We start from the raw sequence: 6000 nt of genomic DNA, 5'->3' as shown, positions 1-6000 counted from the left end.
TAAACAGTTGGAAAACAGCCTAAAGAGGCATGATTCTGAATTTTGGGTTGGGTGAATGAAGTTTATTTATTTATTATTTGATTTATATCCCGCCCTTCCTCCCAGTAGGAGCCCAGGGCGGCAAACAAAAGCACTAAAAGCACTTTAAAACATCATAAAAACAGACTTTAAAATATATTAAAACATCTTTGAAAATATTTTTTAAAAGCTTTAAAAAAACATTTTTTAAAAAACAAAGAAAAGGCTTAAAAACATATTAAAAAGCAATTCCAACACAGACTCAGACTTGGATAAGGTCCCAACTTAAAAGAACAAGTTGAAAGAACAAGTTCCTTATCACTTGAGGCTGTAGCTCTCTGCACACTTCCCAGTTTGAGTAAGCCCCATTGGATACATTGGGACTTGCTTCTGAGTAAACAAACATCAGATTGCACTATAAATATATTTACAGATTGTGTAATTCATAAACATATTTGAGAGTCATGTTTATACAAATATTTCTTCATACTGTGTCCCAATAAGTATTTGATTTCACACTATGGTTGTAGATGATTTTTTCCTCTACATTTTAAGTGTGCCCTTCTTCCTGGTGTTGGTCATGGTTCTCCGTTGTTTTCATCCTGAGGGGAGGATAGGCTGAGAGATGGTGAGTAGCACATTTAAGGTCTTTTCACCTCCCCCCCTTTTTTATTTGTATTTATTTTATATTTCTCCGATATCTTCCCCTGGCTGTTTTTATGTATTTTAAATATTTTTAGATTAAATAAATAGGAAATCATAATTGTGAACCTCCCTAAAAGCAATTTACCTATCCTTATGTTTTGGCAAAGTGATGGTGTGAAGGCATGCTGGTAGAACAAGAGACCGTGTTTGAGGCATGTTATAAGGTGTTTGAGGACTTTGTCACACATTACTTTTTGAGACCTGTAGATTCATGTTGGAAAGAACACGTGCATGTATTGAATGGTGGCTTGGGTGCTGTTTTTTCAGTCTACGCTGCATGCGTAGAGAAGGTGATACATCATCTGGCAGCTAGCTTCATAACGTGAGAATGAAAAACATTTGGATCACCATTCACTTGTTTACTTTTCTCACTATTGAGACCACTTCATATATTACTTTTTCATACACAGAAATTTAATCTTTGTATAGGAAAAAGTATTTTGTAAAATGTGAAGGACAGTGGCTGCCCAGTCAGTATAACCACTGTACAAGATCTACTCAGTCACTGTAATTACCTTTTTGTTTTGAGTGCCCTTTTGTCTGGGTCTTGGTTCAGGTGTGTATCCAACTTTGATGTGCTTATGGAAGGGGTGTGCAAGTAGTGCCCCCCCAAGTGTGGAGGCTTGGACAAACATTGTATTATGGAAAACCAAAGTCTGTGTGAAAGTACATATTTGGGAATGCCATCAGTGTAATCCTAAACACACTTAATAAATAATGTCGAACTTGCACATCACAAAATATATTACAGTCATGTCCATAAGCACCAGGAGGGTAGTCGCCCAGGGGATCTTAGTCCCTCTGCTTTTTTGGGATCAGGGTCCCTATGTCTCCAAGCATCCTACAGTCAGCATGAAAAGGGAGTGTGTTAGTCACTGAGAAGAGTCTTCTAATATGTTTCCTTGCCTTTTCTGCAGATTGGAGCCAATCAGAGTGAAAGGAGGTGAGTCAGCCACTGAGAAGACTCTTCTCAGTTGCTAACGCTCTCCACTTTCATGCTGATTGGCTCCTAGAGATGTTTGTTGTTGTGAGAGAATGCATTAACAAAGATCTCATTCTTAATCCAGGAGCAAAAAAGGGTGTACGTGGCTGTAACTATCATGAAGGGACCCTGCAGCTCTGAATTTTCTACTAAACAACTGATAAATACCTATGTAACTTTGTGTCTGGAGACTTATTATTAAGAATCACTTTCCATAATTGTAAGGAGGTGTGTCCACACGCATGCATCCCAGGCACCTAAATGAGGGGAGAGAGCAGCATAGGGACATAAGCAGGTGTCTTATTCCAGGGGTTCCCAAACCTTTCTTCTACATAGACCACTTGAAAATTGCTGAGGGTCTGAAAGTATCTGAAAATTTACTATGGGCATATGCAAGATAATTAACTCCCATTAGTAATAAGAGCAAGAATTTGAGCTGTGCGTATGATATTGTAATTTAAAGGTGTAATTTTAATTTTGCTAGTTGTTTATGTCACTACTATTGTCATTACATTCAGTGATATATGGGAATTACGATTTACGAGTAACATTAGTACAAAAAACATTACTAAGGATTTTGTATGGTCTGATATGGGAGGAGGTCCATGGGGGTGACACCATGAGTTACCACACCGGGTGACACCAACCCTAGTGACGCCACTGTGGAATAGAGAGAAGGCCTTCTGAGGCTGATCTTGTTGAGCGGCATTCCTGATGATGTTGGAGGCGCTCCTTCCGATAGACTGGGCCAAAACTGTATAGGGTTTTAAAGGTCAGAACCAACACCTTGAATTGGGCCTGGAAAACAACCGATAACCAGTGCAACTCCTTCAGCACTGGAGTGATGTGATCTCGCCGGCGGCTGCCTTTAATCAGGCAAGCTGCCGCATTCTGTACCAGTTGCAGCTTCCGGACCGTTTTCAAGGGTAACCCCACATAGAGCGCATTACAGTAGTCTAGGTGAGAGGAGACCAGGGCATGTACCACAGATGGGAGCAGATGGTTGGGAAGGTAGGGGCGCAGCCTCTGTATCAGATGGAGTTGATACAGCTCTGAACGCCAATTGCTGGAAACCGCAGAGGGAGAGAGTGCTCTTGTCTTCAGGTCCTGCTGGCAGGCTTTTCATAGGCATCTGGTTGGCCACTGTGAAAACAGGATGCATGGGACTGATCCAGCAGGGCTCTTCTTAACTTATCCAGCTCCTGTTAAGACTGGAGCTTAACATACCTAAAATACTATGATCACTTCCACATAGGGTTGCCAGGCTCAGGGCCTGAGACTGATCCTGTATCTTTAGGAGAAGAGAAAGTCAGCCAAGTGCAGATGTTCTTGGAACTCTGTAATGGGAAAACCCACAAGGTGGAATTCTCCCTTCCCCCTGCACAATGTTTAAAGATACAGAAGACCTCTTGGTTGGCTCATTCGTTCTTATCCTGATCTCATTTTAGTGTGGTCTGAGATGCTTGTGAGAAGGGTCTGGAAGGGTGCGATTGATAGGTCTAGAAAGTGGGTCAATAGAAAAGTTAGGGAATTGGTTTTGTCTCTTGGGGGGGCTTTCATTCCTCATGATAGGATTAAGTTTCATTCTCCTCACTTGTTTCGAGATGATGAGGTTCATCTCTCAGAGCGTGGGAGTGATTTGTTTCTGGAGGATCTTAGGTTGGGTCTTGGGGGTTTGTTTTTGTTGGGTTGAGGGGATCTAGCTTCAGCTGATCCCCTCTTGTGGCATGGAATTCGGGCAGGTGAGGGTTATTGGGGTTAAAATTGAGGCAGTTGAGGCATTATGGTAAAGGGCACTCGCTAGGGAACCATCAGGGCTTAATGTCTGGTGGGGATCTGGGGAGTGTCCTTGTGGGACCGGCTTGCACATCATGGTGAACGCCTGTATGGCGGGGCCAGGATGCAGAGGTCGGAACCACAAACCTGACTCCAATAGCAAGGAGGGAGGATTTCTCCCACATCCTTGACTGGGGAGTTACAGTCGGAGGAGAATTATTTGCCTCAGGTAGGGAGGGAGTATTCCCTCCCACTTAGGTTTAGCCTCACCTGCCCAAAGTGTTTTATAATTGATAATTGGTTGAATTGGATTTGATTTAGTGTGTTATATTTTAATAAATATAACATTATTCCATGTTTGTGTCACGAGTCTTCTTTGGTGTGGTGGCAAAGTTCCTAAGCAGCACATATAAACATGACCGAAAGCATACCATGGGTAAAATCAATTAAAACTAATCTCAAAAACAGAAAACTTCTTTAAAATGCCTGCTGGAATAGAAATGCCTTTGTCAAGTGCCTGAAGATCAACAGGAATTGGGCTTGTCTAATCTCGCCGGGAGTCCCGCAGTATCAGGCCCACAATACTGAGTGTTTCTCATGGATACAAGTTGAACATTTTCAACTTTTTCTTGACTTTTACTTTTTAATTTGTTTTCTTTTAAACCAAACTAGAGCAGATTGGTGGTGGGGAGAGTGTGTGGTGCATGTCTAGTTCCTGCACAGGGTGAGAGCCTGTGCAGTGAACTGAATGGTAGGAGAAAGTCGCCAGATGCCTTCAGAGTGAGAGTCTGTAACTGGCAGAAGGCTGGCCCTCCCTGGGTGTGAGACAGGAGGGGGAGTAGATGGGCCCTGTGTGAAAAAGTTTGAATGGGTGCGACTGTTCCCAATCCTTGCAGAGGCCTACTGGGATAATTGGCTCCGGCAGGCTTTGTTGGTGGGCTCGTGTTGGGCCCATATCAGGTGTTTAGGAGGAGTCTTAGTACAGAGGAACATGGGTGATGCCACCCCAATTTCAGCGATTACAGGCAGAGGGAAATATAGCCATGGGGAGGTGGTGAATTACCATAGAAGACGAGGGCAAGGCTATCTGCACCTTGTTCCTTGCTGCCACTCCCCTTATGGATGGGTTCCTCATTGCTCATCTGCTGTGCCCACTGGCCTGTGTGTGTTGTTGTTTAATGCCAGATTGGTACACAATAAGACCACTCTCATCCATGATTTGATTGTGGATAAAGGTGCCGATTTGGTGTGCATTACTGGGACCTGGGTGGGTGAGCTGGGAGGCGTTGATCTGACCCAGCTTTGCCCACATGGATACTTGGTGCAACACCAGCACAGGCTGCAGGGACGGAGGGGGGGAGAGGAGTTGCTGTGGTCTACAGAACTTCCATCTCTGTCACCAGGAAACCACTCTGTTTTGGCGCTGGCTATGAGGGCCTGTACCTGATGTTGGGCTGAGGAGACAGTAAACTAGGGTTGCTGCTGCCCAGCAGCTTCTCTGACTGAGCTGGCAGAGGCCATCTCGGCTGTGGTGTTGGAGGAGCCCAGAACCATAGTGCTGGGTGATTTCAGCGTCCATGCTGAGGCTGTCTCTAGTGTTCCAGGACTTCATGGCCTCCATTACAACCATAAGGCAGTCTCAAGTTGTTATTGGCCCAACACACAGGGCAGGGCACACCCTCGACTTGGTTTTTGCTCCAGATGGAGGAAGGGGTGGTCTGGAGATAGGAAGGGTGGATTTCACCCCATTGTCATGGTCAGATCACTTCCTGGTGAAGTTTAGACTTATGGCTCTGATCCTTCCCTGCAGGGGTGGTGGACAGATTAAGATGGTCCGCCCCCGGAGCCTAATGGAATCCACTGGATTCCTGAATGCCCTGGGGTAGATAGAGCAGGTGACCCTGTTGAAGCCCTTGTCACACTGTGGAACTGTGAGGCGCATCGGGCTCTTGACATAGATGCCCCTAAGCGCCGTCTCCAGCACTGTGGAGCCCGGCTTGCACCTTGGTACACCAGTAAGCTAAGGGCAATGAAACAGGCTGGATGACGGCTAGAGCACAAGTGGCAAAAGACGTGCTGTGAGGCTGATCGGGCACGAGTAAAACATGATAACCGTGCCTACTGTGTGGCGGTGAGGGCAGTGAAGAAGGCCCACTTCTCTGCCTCCATCGCATCCTCAAGTAGCTGTCCGGTGGAGCTTTTCCATATTGTTAGGGGTCTGTTGACATCAGCTCCAGGAAATGGAGTTTTAGACCCTTCGGAGGCCCACTGTGAATTGTTTGGAAGGCACTTTGAGGGTAAAGTTGCTCATCTCCGTAGCAGTCTTGATGTCCCATCCACATCTGCTGTAGTCCCTAATGAGGTGTCTGATGCAATATCTGCTGCAACCTCTTGGGAATGGTTTCAGTTGCTGTGGCCTGATGATGTAGACAAGGTGCTTGCGATGATGTGACCAGCAACGTGCCCTCTCAACCCTTGCCCTTCTTGGCTTATTAAAACTTGCTGAGGGGGTCTGACTA

The sequence above is a fragment of the Rhineura floridana genome, chromosome 3, assembly GCF_030035675.1.
Source record: "Rhineura floridana isolate rRhiFlo1 chromosome 3, rRhiFlo1.hap2, whole genome shotgun sequence".
Taxonomy (NCBI): Eukaryota; Metazoa; Chordata; class Lepidosauria; order Squamata; family Rhineuridae; genus Rhineura; species Rhineura floridana.
Note: the sequence above shows the minus strand (reverse complement) of the source record.